Source organism: Rhinopithecus bieti, unplaced genomic scaffold (assembly GCF_001698545.2).
Source record: "Rhinopithecus bieti isolate Rb0 unplaced genomic scaffold, ASM169854v2 scaffold_7509, whole genome shotgun sequence".
Classification (NCBI taxonomy): Eukaryota; Metazoa; Chordata; class Mammalia; order Primates; family Cercopithecidae; genus Rhinopithecus; species Rhinopithecus bieti.
In genome coordinates this window covers 367,653-383,124 of record NW_016805750.1, presented here as the reverse complement: position 1 = coordinate 383,124, position 15,472 = coordinate 367,653, and the positions used below count along the sequence as shown (strand labels likewise).

The 15,472-nt window shown below is 44.9% G+C and overlaps 1 long non-coding RNA gene across 1 annotated transcript in view; it reads left to right on the top strand.

Moving 5' to 3' along the window:
• Window positions 1-15,253, top strand: part of LOC108530599 (uncharacterized) — a 62,907-nt gene extending 47,654 nt beyond the window's left edge. Inside the window, exons 3-4 of the long non-coding RNA XR_001885893.1 lie at window positions 13,512-13,635; window positions 15,211-15,253. This is a non-coding gene — a long non-coding RNA (uncharacterized LOC108530599). The remainder of the gene's footprint in view (window positions 1-13,511; window positions 13,636-15,210) is intronic.
• Window positions 15,254-15,472: the final 219 nt, after the last annotated feature.

Here is a 15,472-nt window from a genome sequence, read left to right as displayed (position 1 = left end):
GCCTGAGAAGCTGCTGGCAGCTTTTTTTGAAAATAAACAAAATTACTTTTCATTCCACCCTCTTGGTGCATTTGTTTATGTTTTCTGCTTAAGGTTGTGTTTGAGCTCAGGGCCTTGAGTGAGAAAAAGCTGGAGAGTTCTAGGCCTGGATGTCCCCTGGCGCCTGTTCTGCTGTAACTCTCCATGACTCTGCTCCGAGAAAGAATCCTTTCCCTCATTTCCCTGTCTTCCTTCACAGGCTGGGGCTGGTTGGGGGTGTGATTGACCCCACATGTGCACCGCTGCCCTCTGTCCCTGTGCCAAGTTTCAAACATCACTTACCCTGCAGCTGGCTGTAAAAAGTATCATAAAGATCAGGCTGGTGGGAGGAGAAGGAGGAGGCATGGCTGGGGGAACTTGAGAGCTATAAACATTTAGGCATCTGCAGCTGATTTAAGAGCATTCTAATTTAGCAGCTGTCTTGGCACAGCTGGCTACCCTGGTGCACAATACCATTGAGCACAGAATATATTTAATATGATTTATGCAAGCATTGCCACAGAAAGTTTCTAACCAAAATATGGGCTTAAAGTGAGTGGACAGAGGCCAACAGTGAGTGAAGCTTGTGGCATGGTTTGGAGTCCCCATCACCTTTGAAGGTGTGTGTGAGGGATCGGCAGGGGCCACTTTTTAGCAAAATTGTCTCAAAATTATAAAGACAATTAGTTTAGTGTGCCTGGAGCTCAAGCTCCATTTTCAAATTCCTTCTCTCCCAGGCATCTGCTGTTCATCCTGTTTTCTACTACATTCTTTTGCTTATTTGTCCATCCATCCATCCATCCATCCATCCATCCATCCATCCATCCATTCAACTGTCCATCCATCCATCCAACCGCCTGCATCCATCCATCCATCCATCCATCCATCCATTCATCCAAACATCCACCCAGGACTAAGTAACTGCGTTTGTGCTGGATGCTGGAGCAGTGCAGGCCCATCCTCAGGAGCTTGAATTTTATCAGATGCAGCAGACACTACCAGTGCCCCACCCATATCCCCTTGACCCACACCAGAGGCCACCAGCAGTTTCCATGCATACTGATGCCATCCTATCTTGACCACTTGTGGGTCTGTCTGAGCACTTTCTCTGCCATTAATGCTCATGGCCTGTGGCCCATGGGGCTCAGCCCTAAAAGGCTGAGAGGTTAAGAGAGTAATCCTCAGTCAGTATAGGATGGGAATGGGTGGTGATAGCCCCCATACATAATGTGAGGGATTGAATCCAGATTCCTTGGCCCTTGGTACCTTGTCAGTATAATTCTGAAGTGTGTTCTCTGGAGTTCTTAAGTGTTCAGTAGTTTGAATATTTGTTCCCCCAGATCTCATGTTGAAATGTAACCCCCAGTGTTGGGGATAGGGCTTGGTGGGAGGTGATTGGATCGTGGGGATGGATTTCTCATGAATGGTTTAGCACCATCCCCTTGGTGCTCTCCTTGCAATAATGAGTGAGTGTTCATGAGATCTGGTTGTTTAAAAGTGTTTGACACCTCCCCACCCTCTTGTTTCCACTCCCATCAGGTGGGACACCTGCTCCCCTGCTTCCACCATTAGTGGATGCTTCCTGAGTCCTCTCCAGAAGCAGATGCTGGCACCATGCTTTCAGCACAGACTGCACAACTGTGAGCCAAATAAACCTCTTGCCTTATAAATGACCCAGCCTCAGGTATTGCTTTATAGCAATGCAGAAACGGCCTCATATAGCAGGTTCCCAGCAGGACTTAGCCATTCACCACAGTGGGAACCTGTTCACTGTCACCCACTCACTTATCACAGTGGGAACATGTTCGCTGTCACCCACTCACCACAGTGGGGAACCTATTCACTGTCACCCACTCACTCACCACAGTGGAAACCTGTTCACTGTCACCCACTCATTCACCATAGTGAGAACCTGTTCACTGTCAGTCATTCACCACAGTGGGAACCTGTTCACTGTCACCCACTCACTCACCACAGTGGGAACCTGTTCACTGTCACCCACTCACTCACCACAGTGGGAACCTATTCACTGTCACCCACTCACTCACCACAGTGGGAACCTATTCACTGTCACCCACTCACTCACCACAGTGGGAACCTGTTCACTGTCACCCACTCACTCATCACAGTGGGAACCTGTTCACTGTCACCCACTCACTCATCACAGTGGGAACCTGTTCACTGTCACCCACTCATTCACCATAGTGAGAACCTGTTCACTGTCAGTCACTCACCACAGTGGAAACCTGTTCACTGTCACCTACTCACTTATCACAGTGGGAACCTGTTCACTGTCACCCACTCACTAGCCACAGTGGGAACCTGTTCACTGTCACCCACTCATTCACCATAGTGAGAACCTGTTCACTGTCAGTCACTCACCACAGTGGGAACCTGTTCACTGTCACCCACTCACTCACCTAAATCTGTTCACTGTCACCCACACAGACCGAAACCATATCAACACTGCTTTGTCTTCTTAAGGTTCTAGTGTTGTGGTTGGGAATTATGAGGCTGTTTTGTGCCTGGGCATGTGTGTACTGGTGTGTTCTGTGACTGCTGCTGATTAGGTAGAGAAGCATCATCCCTTGAGCAATGCTAGTTGTCAGGAAGCCAGGAACAACAGCCTTCCAGCAACTCCTGCTGCATCTTTTTCTGGGCTCTTTGTTCTGTTCTTTATTGACCAATTTTTACAAATTCATTTCACTGTTACCCTGTTTGAAGGATCATAGTTTCCAAATTTAACATTTTTTTGAGACAGAGTATTGCTCTTGTCACCCAGGCTGGAGTGCAATGGTGTGATCTTGGCTCACTGCAAACTCCCTCTCCTGGGTTCAAGCAATCTCCTGCCTCAACTTCTCAAGTAGATGGGATTACAGGTGCACACCACCACACCCAGCTAGCTTTTGTATTTTTAGTAGAGACAGGGTTTCACCATGTTGGCTAGGCTGGTCTCGAACTCCTGACCTCAGTTGATCTGCCCCCCCCCAGCCTCCCAAAGTGCTGGGATTGCAGGCATGAGCCACCAAGCCCAGCCTTTCAAATTTAATTTTTAAAAATGTGTATTTGTGAATTTGTTTTGATTAAGTACTAATTCTCCATGACGTAATTGAAATGTCACCCAGGACTTACGGTGAAAAGCAGGTGATTTCCAGTGCAGCTTGTGCTTCCAGTTCTTGTGCATCCTTCACACATGACTTATGCGTGTGCAAGCATGTCAATGCGTGTTCCTTAAGAAGAAACATGCAAAAACCAACTCAGCCCCAAACTATTGCATATGTTACCACACCTTGCAGGCTCTCTGTCCTGGAGTTTACATTTTCATGCAGAAGGATGCCATTTAGCCTGCTAAATGTCTCAAGGTGCCATGGGAGTCAGGCAAGGCCTGTCTGAGAAGTTGAGGCCTGAAGGGAGACAGGAACTAACATCAGGGAACTGGCTTGAGCTCCAGAGAGAATGAGAGCCAGGTTTGAGGGCTTGGGGAAGCAGACAGGAGGCTTTATAAGGTGAAGCTGGAGAGACGGGCAAGGGTTGGATCCTGGAGGGCTTGAATGTGTGACCATGCCTGGCAGTCTTTTTTTTTTTTTTTTTTTTTTTTTTTTTTTTTTGAGATGGAGTCTCGCTCTGTCACCCAGGCTGGAGTGCAGTGGCAAGATCTCAGCTCACTGCAAGCTCCACCTCCCAGGTTCATGCCATTCTCCTGCCTCAGCCTCCCAAGTAGCTGGGACTATAGGCGTCTGCCACCACACCCAGCTAATTTTTTGTATTTTTAGTAGAGATGGAGTTTCACCATGTTAGCCAGCAGTATTTTGTTTTTGCAGATAAAAGGGGTGAATTGCTTCATTGAGAGGAAGACCCTGCCATGAGCAAACCTGAAATAATAAAAATAGATGTCAGTTGAGTGCCAGACACTATTCTGTCCTTTACCTGTATGACCTCCTTTTACCTCCACGATAGGCTTATGAGCTGGCTTATCATCATCATTTACATTTTACCAATAAAAACCTTAAGGCATAGAGAGGTTTAATGACTTATTCAAGATCACACAGCAAATAAGTGGCAGGGCTGGGTTTTGAACCTGTGTTGTCTGGTCTAAAGCCCTTGCTCTTAACTCCTGCACCTCCTGCTGCTTAACTTTCCTTTCTTGCCCCAGTCTCCTTTCTTTTCCTAGCCCAGTGCACCTTCTAGCATCACATTTGAGGAATCAGGGTCTTTTGTGTTCCCAGGTCACCCACTTGGTCTGCTTCCAGGAAAGGCACCTGGGTATCAGCCACCCACATACCTCAAGAACTTATGTCCCGTCAAAGAGGGTGATGGTGCATTTGGAATTTATCTGTCCAGTCCCCCATTTTCCCCATAGAGAAACTGATTTCAGAGTGAAAGTGGGACTGGGGAGGGTAGATAAGGGAAATTTTGACAAATGAGAGGAAAAGCAAAGGAAGGGAAGGGATGGAAGGAAGGCAAAGTGTGGAAGTACTGTGTGAGCACCGTGTTCTTGCTTCCATAAGTATCCCCACCTGAAGTCATAGTGCTCTGTGAAGGAGAGCACTTTTCGCCTGGAACTTGGGGTGCACGCTGGAGTTATATATCAACTCCAGCTACACGTACAATTACGGGCAAGCCACTTTGGCCTCTGAGCCTCCATTTTCTTATCTATATAGCCTGTTTAATTAATTTTTGGAGGAGATTCGAATGAGATAATAGATGTGAAATGCATAAAAGACTACCTTCATTATCCACGCACAGTGGCTCTCTCCTGTAATCTCAACACTTTGGGAAGCTGAGGCTGGACTATTGCTTGAGCTCAGGAATTTGAGATAAACCTCAACAACATTGCGAGATCCAATCTCTACAAAAAGTAAAATAATTAATTAAAAATTTAGGGAGGTGTGCTGGTATGTGCCTGTAGTTCCAGCTGCTCAGGAGGCTGAGGTGGGAGGATTGCTTAAGCACGGGAGGTCAAGACTGCAGTGAGCCATGGTTACACCATGCACTTTAGTCTGGGTGACACAGCAAGACCCTGTCTCAAAAAAGAAAAAAAAAAGGCCTGGCATGGCGACTCACACCTGTAATCCCAGCACTTTGGGAGGCCGAAGCAGGCAGATCACCTGAGGTCAGGAGTTTGAGACCAGCCTGGTCAACATGGTGAAACCCTGTCTCTACTAGAAATACAAAAATTAGCTGGATGTGGTGATGTGCACCTGTAATCCTAGCTGCTGGGGAGGCTGAGGCAGAAGAAACACTTGAACCCAGGAGGCAGAGGTTGCAGTGAGCTGAGATCGTGGCATTCCACTCCAGTCTGGGAGACAAGAGCAAAACTCTGTCTCAAAAAAAAAGAAGAAAAAAAAAAAAGACTATCTTCATGCATTCAGTAAACATTTGTTGAGACACTACTTTATGCCAGGCTCATGAATAATACTGAGAGAAGCCCTTCCTTGTTTCTGGCACTGTGCTAAGCATTTCATATGCATTATTTAATTCTTTCAACATCCTATGCAAAAGTACTGCTGCTATTGTCAATGATGAAAACAAAGACCACCCAGAAAAAAAAAAAAAAAACCTTGATTCCTGAACTCTGGGAGTTAGGAAGGAAATACACACCAATGAAGAAATTTACCAAGCAGTTTGTGGTTTTGAAATGCTGGGGGAGAAGGGCATATAGTTCATGGCAGTTCTATTGATCAGGGATTGGATGCCAGCACTCTGAATTAGATGGAATAAGTCCATGTGTCTGAACATCATTGGTTTAAACAAAAACCATGGGCATTGCCCAGGAGAGCAACTGCAGACAGGTGCAATACAGAGTCTGGAACTCCAGGACGCTCAGAGTTCATGGCCCTTTCACAGCTCAAGCTGGGGAGGATAGAGTTCAGGTTCACTATCTCCTAGGCAAGCTGTGCTAAGCTGGGGCATTTTTCATTTCCATAGCATCCTTGACTTGAAGTTGAGGACATAGAGGTGGAAAGGTGAAGTAATGTGTCCAAGCTCACATAGAAGCCAGGATTTAGACCCAGGTTGACTTTTTTGGAGCCTGTACCCTAAACCGTGACTTTCTGTTTATTACCATTTTTTTTTAGAAAGGTGTTCTTTAGGCTTAGTTTGTGGGAAGGGATTCTGGACATGAGAACACAGCTTGGGGGAGGGGGGCTCTTTTATTCTTAGGACAAAGAAAACTTTTCTGTTCACTGCCTTTCTAATTTCCAGCAGAGAGAAAGCTGGGTCTGTGGGGGTGAGAACAGAAACCGCCTAGAGGGCTGGGGGCTTGCTGGGAGACTCAGGGCTGTCTCAACCCTGCCTGATGCCCCTCTCTTGTGGACAGCACCCCACTTCTTGGCTCATCTCCTTGAAGACCCCAATTTCCCTTGAGTTACCATCCAATAATGGTGTCAATGGGAAGCCAAGGCTGCATTGTCAGCCTGGCTGCAAATCAAAATAATTTGACATATTCTTTTCCGGATTTCATGTGGATCATGATGTTCCCCAGAAGGAAATGAACAAAATCTATAAAAGGGAGAAAAAGAGTGTTTTTTGCCTTGGATGATCCACATATGGTATAAATTTATTGAGAAATTAGCATTTCTCCATAATACCAGCAGCATGAGCAGTCAATAGAAAGTAATGAATCCCATGCAATCAATAGACAATAAATTCAGGGGTCAGAATGCTGCAGGAATTTGAAAGCTTCCATGAGAGACATTGCATGGAGGAAGGGGCCGGTTGGGAGGGCCCAGCTGTGATCCAGGCTGCACCTGGGAAGGCGGAGGAACAATCATGGACATAAATGGAAGAGCAGCAGCACCAGAGCTACCCTGTGCCCCAGAGACTCCTGGAGGATGGAGCCGTAAATCCTGCAAACAGCGGCCCCGGGCAGTGGGCCTCCAGGGCAGCCTGCCTGGTTTATGGACTTCAGCTGAGCTTTGGCTTTGACTTTGGCTTTGGGGTTGGAGACTGGTTCTCAATTTTGATAGTTCATTATAATAAACCGGGGAGGTTTAAAAAAAAAAAAATCATACATTTCCTGAGCCCCTCCCCAGAAATCTTTACCTAATTGATCTGAATGGGCCCTGGCACTGGTTTATCTTATAAAAGCCCCCCAGGAGTTTCCAAAGTGCAGGCGATTCTGGCCCTTTCACAATTCAGCTGGAGGCTGAATTGTGAAAGCACAATTTAAGAGACCTTCCTACCTAACAGGTGAAGATTTCATGAGCCTGGAAGTTGGGCATGCAAAAAAAAAAAAAAAAAAGGAATTTTCTTTATAACCAGAATTCATTTTCCATCCTCACATTTTACTTAAAATGTAATGGTTCCCATTGAGGTAGACTCAGGGAATCTTGAAGCTTAAACTTCCTTCCTTCTGATCCCTCAACTTACTTAGAATTCTGTGACTCCCCCAGGGAATCACTGTGAGCAGCTCAGGTGTGAATGGTGCAGGCTGTGGGGTGGTGGGTGGGGAGGGAGAGGGAGGTCAGGAACAAGCAAGCGGCACTGTCACCTGAGATGAGAGTGGGTCTGGGTCTGACACTTGGGCTGGCATCTCCTGTATGGGCCTCGGTTTCTGTTGGGTCCACCCAACAGAACTTCTGTGTCCTCTCCAGAACTTATCAGGGTCCCCTGACCTGTTCCCCATCTCTCTCTTTCTCCAGGGGGCCTTAGCAAGGGGGCACCTGCCTAGACAGCCTCCTCTGCCCAGCCAGCTTCATGAAGCCCCTATGGAGGGCCTGTAGGCTCTGGCATCTGCACCCCCAAAAGTGGAAGCTCACGTCTCCTATGCTGTCAGATTTCCTAAACTTCTGGGGAGTCCTATGGACTTCCCTTCTCACCCAGGGTTTTTTTTTTTTTGAGGGGGGATGTTTGTTTTGAGACGGAGTCTCGCTCTGTCACCCCAGCTGGAGTGCAGTGGCGGGATCTCGGCTCACTGCAACCTCTGCCTCCTGGGAGTAATTCAAGCGATTCTCCTGCCTCAGCCTCCCAAGTAGCTGGGATTACAGGCATCCACCACCAAACCCGGCTAATATTTTTGTATTTTTAGTAGAGATGAGGTTTCACCATGTTGGCCAGACTGGTCTCGAACTCTTTACCTCCGGTGATCTGCCCACCTTGGCCTCTCAAATCGGCTGGGATTACAGGCATGAGCCACTACGCCTGGCTTCACCCAGGGGTTTGATCTCAGAATAAGAAGGGGTCGGGCTCTTTCTCCCCTCAGACACTCACCCTAAAGCTCATCTATTCTAATTCTAGGTAAAGTATCTGCCCTTCTTCTACCCAAGAGGTGTTTCTTTTTAGTTTCTGTTTCATTTTATTATTCTTGAACCACCTCTCTCTGTGCAGGAGGATTTGGAAGGCGTATGCTGCTCAGACCCGTGCTCGTTCTGCTGCCTAAGTTCTTGATTCTCAAGAAGCCCTTTCTCTGAAAGATTTCATCTCTGTCTTAGAAACACAAAAGGTGTTCTGGAAGCTCAGAGGTCAGGAACTGACTCTTTGCCCTGCCCTCAGGGTAGAGATGATCTAGAGAGAAAATTTAAGAAAGTTGAAGGCCTGGAAGAAGCCTCCATTAAATCTCAACAATGTCATCCCATCAAGCCTGGTTATAGAAGCTCTGAAAAGCAGGAATCAGAAACTGGGGACGAGGGATGGAACTCAAGTCCTATAGACCCGTGCCATTGCCCGTGCCATGCCTCTGGCTTGGAAGCCCTGGTCCTGTCTGCGCTAGATTGTATTTGACTTTCTTGTAAGGCCTTCCTCTCCCAGGAAACCCACCCTGCATCTAGGGGCCTGGTATCAGTCCCACCCACGTCTCGTGTCTTGGGCTCTTGCTGCTTCATTCTGCTTCTCATTTGGAACTGCCTGGTGGTGGTTTTGTTTGTCTATTTGTTTGTTTGTTTTAAATCACTAGTACTGCTATTAACTCTCTCGTTAAAAATTAATTTTTGCTAGAATGTGAGTCTCTGAGAAGCAAGGACTGTATTTTATTTAGATTGTGGTCCTAGTATCTAGCATATTGGGTGTGATAAGTCCTGAGAAATGGAGAGTGAAGACAGAAGATATATAAGTATCTCTGCCCTGCCTCCTCTGCGAGACTGGGTTTTCTTCTGTCTCACTTTCCTGAGGTTATATCCATTCCTGCAAAGTAAGATACACAGCAAAAATAATTGTATTTCTTTGGTGTCCTGTGTCTACACGGTAAAATTAAACTTTGTTGCATATCACACAAGGCCTCTGTTGTCCAGCCAATACCTGCCTGGACCCATCTCCCAGCCTTGAACATCCTGCTCTTTCTTGCCTCTGGGCTGCTGCACATTCTGTTCCTTCTACCTTGAATGCTTTTCCTCCAACTGTCCAGTTGACAAACTAGCGATCTCCCATCAGTCTCTGGGCCTTACCTCAGATGCAGCTGCTCACTGGAGCCTCCCACACTCCTGCAGGCAAACATGAGCATGCTTTCTGTGTGTCCTGCTGTAGCCAGGGCATCCTCTCCTCGTTATTCACAAGCCCACCCTGCAGACAGCCTTTCTAGCCATTTCTATTCTGATTGCTGGAGGTTACCTCCAAAATACAACATAAAATATAATTTTCTTAGACATGTCTTGGTACCCCAGTGTATCAACAGATGGCATTTTAAGTACCTCTCTCCTCCTTTCTGTGTTTGCTATTCCTATTATTGTGTTTAGTTTTTATATTTGGCTACTTTTATATATTTAAGCCTCTACATTTCTTGTTGCATCAACTTTCACAGTGACTTATGTTTGCTTCACAGCTCATGAGGTGAGGGCCAGGGCCCTGCTCTCCATTAATAATTATTACTTGGTGGGGCGAGTGAGGATGGTTAATAGGTACAGAAATATGGTCAGATAAAATGAATAGGAGCTAGTATTTGACAGCACAACAGGGGGACTATAATCACCAATAATTTGTTTTATATTTAAAAATAACTAGAAGAGTATAATTGGAATGTTTATAACACAAAGCAATGATAAATGCTGAGGAGATGGATACCCTATTTACCCTGATGGGATTGTGATGCACTGTATGCCTGTATCAAAATCTCTCATGTATCTCATGTATCTCATACCTACTATGTAGCCACAAAAATTAAAAATTACAAAAAAATACTATTAAAAAAAAAGAAGTATGGCCAGGCATGGTGACCCATGCTTGTAATCTCAGCAGTTTAGAACACTGAGGTGGGAGGATTACTTGAGCCCAGGAGTTCAAAACCAGCCTAGGCAACATAGCAAGACCCCATCTCTACAAAAAAATTTAAGTTTGAGGCTGCAATGAGCTATGATTGTACCACTGTACTCCACCCTGGGTAACAGAGCAAGACCCTGTCTAATTTATATATATAAAAAACTTGTTCTAAAGAGTTGTACCAGTATGGATTTTCACCAGGAATGTGTACAAATTCCAGATGGGATAATGTATATTTTTATCTGGCAACATAATTGTGATTAACTTTTTTGTGTCTGTTGCTCTCCTAGACTTTAATTATTGAAGGCAGGGGCAGAGGGAATTCGCCCAGAGCCTGGGAGGGCAGCGTTCATTCATTCAACTATTAGAAGAATTAACCCAAACTTAAAAATAAGGGATTGCTGGGTGTTCTTTCTAGGGAGTGGTGGATTGACACCTCTCATTGACTTTCTACTGACAGGGCTACTTTACAGTTCCACAGGGCAGAAGTGAACCTATAGATTTTGGTCTGGTTGAGATACAAATAATTTCTAAATGGTAGAAAGGATAACCCTGGCCAGGTGCAGTGGCTCATGCCCATAATCCCAGCACTTTAGGAGGCCAAGGCAGGAGGATCACTTGAGCCCAGAAGTTAGAGACCAGCCTGGGCAAGATGGTGAGAGCTCATTTCTACCAAAATAAAAATTGAAAATTAGCTGAGTGTGGTGTTGTGTGCCTGCTATTTGGGAGGCTGAGGCAGAAGGATTGCTTGAGCCCAGGACTTTGAGGCTGCAGTAAACATTGATCATGCCACTGCACTGCAGCCTGGCTGACAGAGAGATCCTGTCTCTAAGAAAAACAATAAAGAACAGATAACCCCAATGGTTCTGGGTATTGGCCCTGAGAGCATTACCTAGTTTTGCATCTAACATAGCACTCATCCTAACGTTCTTTTAGGTTGCCTAAAATACCCCATTCCTCAGATTCTCATTTGATAGAGTTTCGACGTCTTGCTGGTTACCTTTTAATGAGTTAAGTGAAACCTTTGACACATATTTATCTTGTGTTTGCATAAAAGTCAAGTTTTTATCTTTTTGAAATTACTATATATATATACTATAACACAACAATATAGTATTAGTAGAAATTTTAGCCTCAATAGTTTATTATGGGAAGCTCCTTCAAGGCAAGACCATCTTTTCTTTCTTTAGACACATAGTGCTATGGTTATTATTTTGCAAAAAACAGGGCCAAGATCTTGTTAATAAGAGAAATGCCTACTCCTCTGGTGAGACTCGACTGACAGAGTCTTTGGAAGAAGATTACTATTCACAGTAATGAAGAGGGTTTGCCCTTAGGTGTTTCAGAAATAAACCTACCTTTGTCTTTTCTGTTAAAGAAAATCTGAACTGGTTTCAAAACCCTTGTCATCTCTCACATTCATCTCTTTCCTGGATCTGCTTTTTATCAGAAGAACCCCCCTTTCCTAGGCCATCTGGGGTAGGATGTCACCACTGCCAGAGCATTCTCTTTGATTCCCAAATGTCTCTCCTGCCAAACCTGGACATGTTCTACCCTTTATTCTGCCTGGCTCACAAAGTAGTTGTAAGACAGTGGTTCTCAACTGGGAGTGACTTTGCCCCCTAGGGGACATTTGACAATGCCTGAGGACATCTTTAATAGCTGCAATTCAGGGGATGCTGCTGGCCAGCAGTGCTGCTAAATAGCCCATGCACAGGACAGCCATGCATGATTAAGAATTATCTGGCCCCACATGCTGAAAGTGTCACGGTTGAAAAACCTTCTTGTAAGGGAGATGTGAAATAATAACTTTGCATTCTATTTACATTTTATAGATGAGCTAACGGAGGCTCAGAAAGGTTAGTTGCCCTGCCCAAGGTCATACAGCAAGGAAAGAGACAGTGGCCAGATCACAGTTCTTTTAGACCTGCTCTTTATTCTCAAGTGTGCTGCATCTGGGGCTGTCGATGGAACTGGGTAGTTGCCACTGCAGAGTGTAGAAGAGCACTGGATTAGGAAAGAGGAGAGGCTGCTGAGAAAGTGGGAGAGGTGTGAGACCTGCTAGTCTCATTTGATAAAAATATGAAGCATGTCAATGACTATGCACATTTAGCTATCGGTGCTCATTCTCCAGCTGCTGCGGGAACCCAGGAGTCCTCAACAAAGATCTCCATAGGTGATCACAGAGTGTGGTGGTTTAGTGACAATCCAGTTCATCTTAAGGTGCAGCCCTGTCTTAGGCTCTGAAAGCAGTGGCATGTGTGGTAGGGACTGAGAAAACTTTTCTCTGTTAAGTGGGAGAGGAGGTAGACAGGGGTAAGTTTAGTCTCCATTAATAAATGGAAGCTGGCCAGCACTCACAGGACATGCACGATTGCCCTCTGCCAAACAGCCGGCATCAGCAATCAGTTCTGGGAGCTGAGGAGTTGAGGAATGAAAATGAGCTATTGGCTCCAGGGAGGGACAGGCAGCTCTTTAGAAAGATTAAAGTTATCCTGTGCCTTTCTGTCCCCTAATTATATTCCTTCTAGAGAATGTATCTGAATAACCTGAGAATCTGCCATAGCTGTGCAAAGCCAATAGACCATTACCTTGTTCCACAGAAATTGTGGGAAGGGGCAGAAGGAGCTGGTGCAAAACCACCTGACCCTAAGCTGGCACCTGTCCAGGTCTGCACTTTTCTACCTCGATGCCTTTGCTGACACCCTTCCTCATGCTTGGCATTCCCTTCCTAGTGTGCTGATACCCTCCCCTTGCCTAGCCTCAAAACTCCTCTGTTCTTCAATGCCACTTCTGTGAAGCCTGCCTTTAACTTCCATCTGGAAATGACCACTTTGCCCCCTGAATTCTTGTAGCCTGTCTCTTTATCTGCCTGTTTCTTGTGAATCTTATGATTCTGTTTGTATTATGTTGCAGACTGAATGTTTATGTTTCCCCCAAACTTTATATGTTGAAATCTCAACCCCCAGTGTGATGGTATTTGGAGGTGGTGCCTCTGGGAAGTAATTAGGTCACAAGGGCAGAGCCCCCATTCTTATGAGAAGAAGCCAGAGAGCTGCTCCTTCTGTTTACCATGTGGAAGCACAGTGAAGACAGGAAGCTGCCAACCAGGAAGCAGCCCTCACCACACACTGGGTCGGCTGGCGCCATGATCTTGAACTTTCCAGTCTCCAGAACTGTGAAAAATAAATTCCTGTTGTTTATAAGCCACCCAGTCTGTGGCATTTTGTTATAGCAACCCCAGTTGACTAAGTCTTGCTCTTGTTTGAGTTTATATCTAATTCTATTTTGTGGTTTCCTAAAAGAAAACACTCATACGAAGATATTTTGTGGAAACTAAGAAGAGGAGTGTCACATAGGAGAGCCCACTGCTACAGCCATGTCTTGGGTCTCTGTGCTCTGAATCCCTGCTTGGCCAGCCTCCTGGAGGTGAGTGGTCTTGTTTTTCTCTCTTCTCTTTCCCAGTAGGCACTACCTTGACTGACTCCTCTCTCTTCTATACTGGAGATTACAGTTATCCTCGCTTGAGCTTCTGCCTCCATCTTGTTCACCCTGACCCCATGGGAAGTCAGTCTTGTGATCCTTCAGAGTCACCCTCATTCCTACACTAACCCCAAGCAGCTCATCAGAGCATATCCCCCCAAAAAACAGGGCTCTGGCTGCTCAAAGAGGAGTCCTGGCAATTACAGATTTCTCCTTTTTATTGCCTTACTCCCTGGATCCTTACTTTTCCTCTCTGCTAAATCGGATGGAGGGTGTTTATCTTTGCCCTTCCACTTCTGTTCTAGCTCTTAACCTACACAGGTGCTTAAGAGCCACTTGATTGGATGAATGAATTAGGTATTTTTCTTGCTGGAGTCTCTGACAAGATAGACTGAGGACCCCAATTCCTGCCTGAAAAGAACATTTCTTGACCACTCTACCTGCCTTTCTCCCACGTCTTTGCCCTGGCTTCCTGAGGGGGCTTGTCTTATCTAGACCTGAGGGGAAAAGGACAGAAAGAGAGTGATTGGAAGGATTATTTTCTGAAGAATTCCCCTGCCTAGGAACCAAAGGATGTGAGGTAGCGGGAGGGAGTCATGATCAGTGGAGGAGGAAAATGGAGAAGCAAGAAAATTCTTATGTAAAACTTTCAAACTTTAGGAGAGGAGAAACTTTATATTTCTTATATTGTGAAACCTTAGACAGTAGAAGCTGTGAAAAGAAATTTTCCAACTGAGTTTTAGCAGAATCTAAAGACTGGTGAACCTTTATGAAAAAATAGGTTTGGTTCCAGCAGTGAAACTTAACAAGAATATAGGCTGCTCATTAAATACGCTGCCTGCCTGTGTTCAAACTTGAAGGGTGTCTTTCTAAAGTTATACCATACTTCAGTGTCATTCCAATGTATTTTCTTAGTCCTTGACATTTAATTATTCACAACTGCTTTTTACTGCCTCATTTATATTACCATCATGAATGTAATATTATCATGCAATTAAATGGCATAATATCTTGCAAAACTCACTGCCAAGTAGGTCCTAGGTACTGGTTAAAACAGTTGAGTTGGCAATCAATGGAACATTAAAGTATTTTATGGGAATTAAGAAACACAAGATATATTGAATTTCAATGGCTGCTAGCTGAATCCTCTAACTCCTTTGTAAAGCTTGTTAGCCCAGTATCCAAATTAAGTCTCCAGCTCTAAAGTCAGACTTCAGAAGCAAAATCAAATCAGCTGCACTTAAGAAAAACAAGAGGAGAAAATAAGAGGTGAAGCAAATTCAAGTAGGTCAGCTTGAAATCTTTAGGTGGTCTTTAAATTTGTTTAAAAGAAAAAAGAATTACATTACACATAAAAGAAAGGGATAAAGTATAGTATGTAAATTTAAAATGCTGCTTTTCAGACTTCTGGTTTATTGTCTGGCAGGTTGGAGCTCAGAAGTCTCCACTTTGTTCTAATAACAAGTGAAAAGCTGACTTTATGATAGGATGTTTTTCTCTCCACACACCTTGCCATTGCAGTACTAAACGTCTGTTCACCTCAGTTCCTGTACCAAGTATACCATGTCCACCTTGCAACAAAACTTACAAGGCGTACTACAAGGAAAAAAACGCAGTTTGAAGAAACTGAACAAGCACCAGAATCAGAGTCTGATATGGCAGGAATGTTGGAATTATCAGCCCGGAAACTTTACAAATATGTACGTAAGTAATATGCTAAGGGTATTAATGAAAAAGTACATAACGTGCAAGAACAGATGGATAATATAAGCTGAGGAAAGAT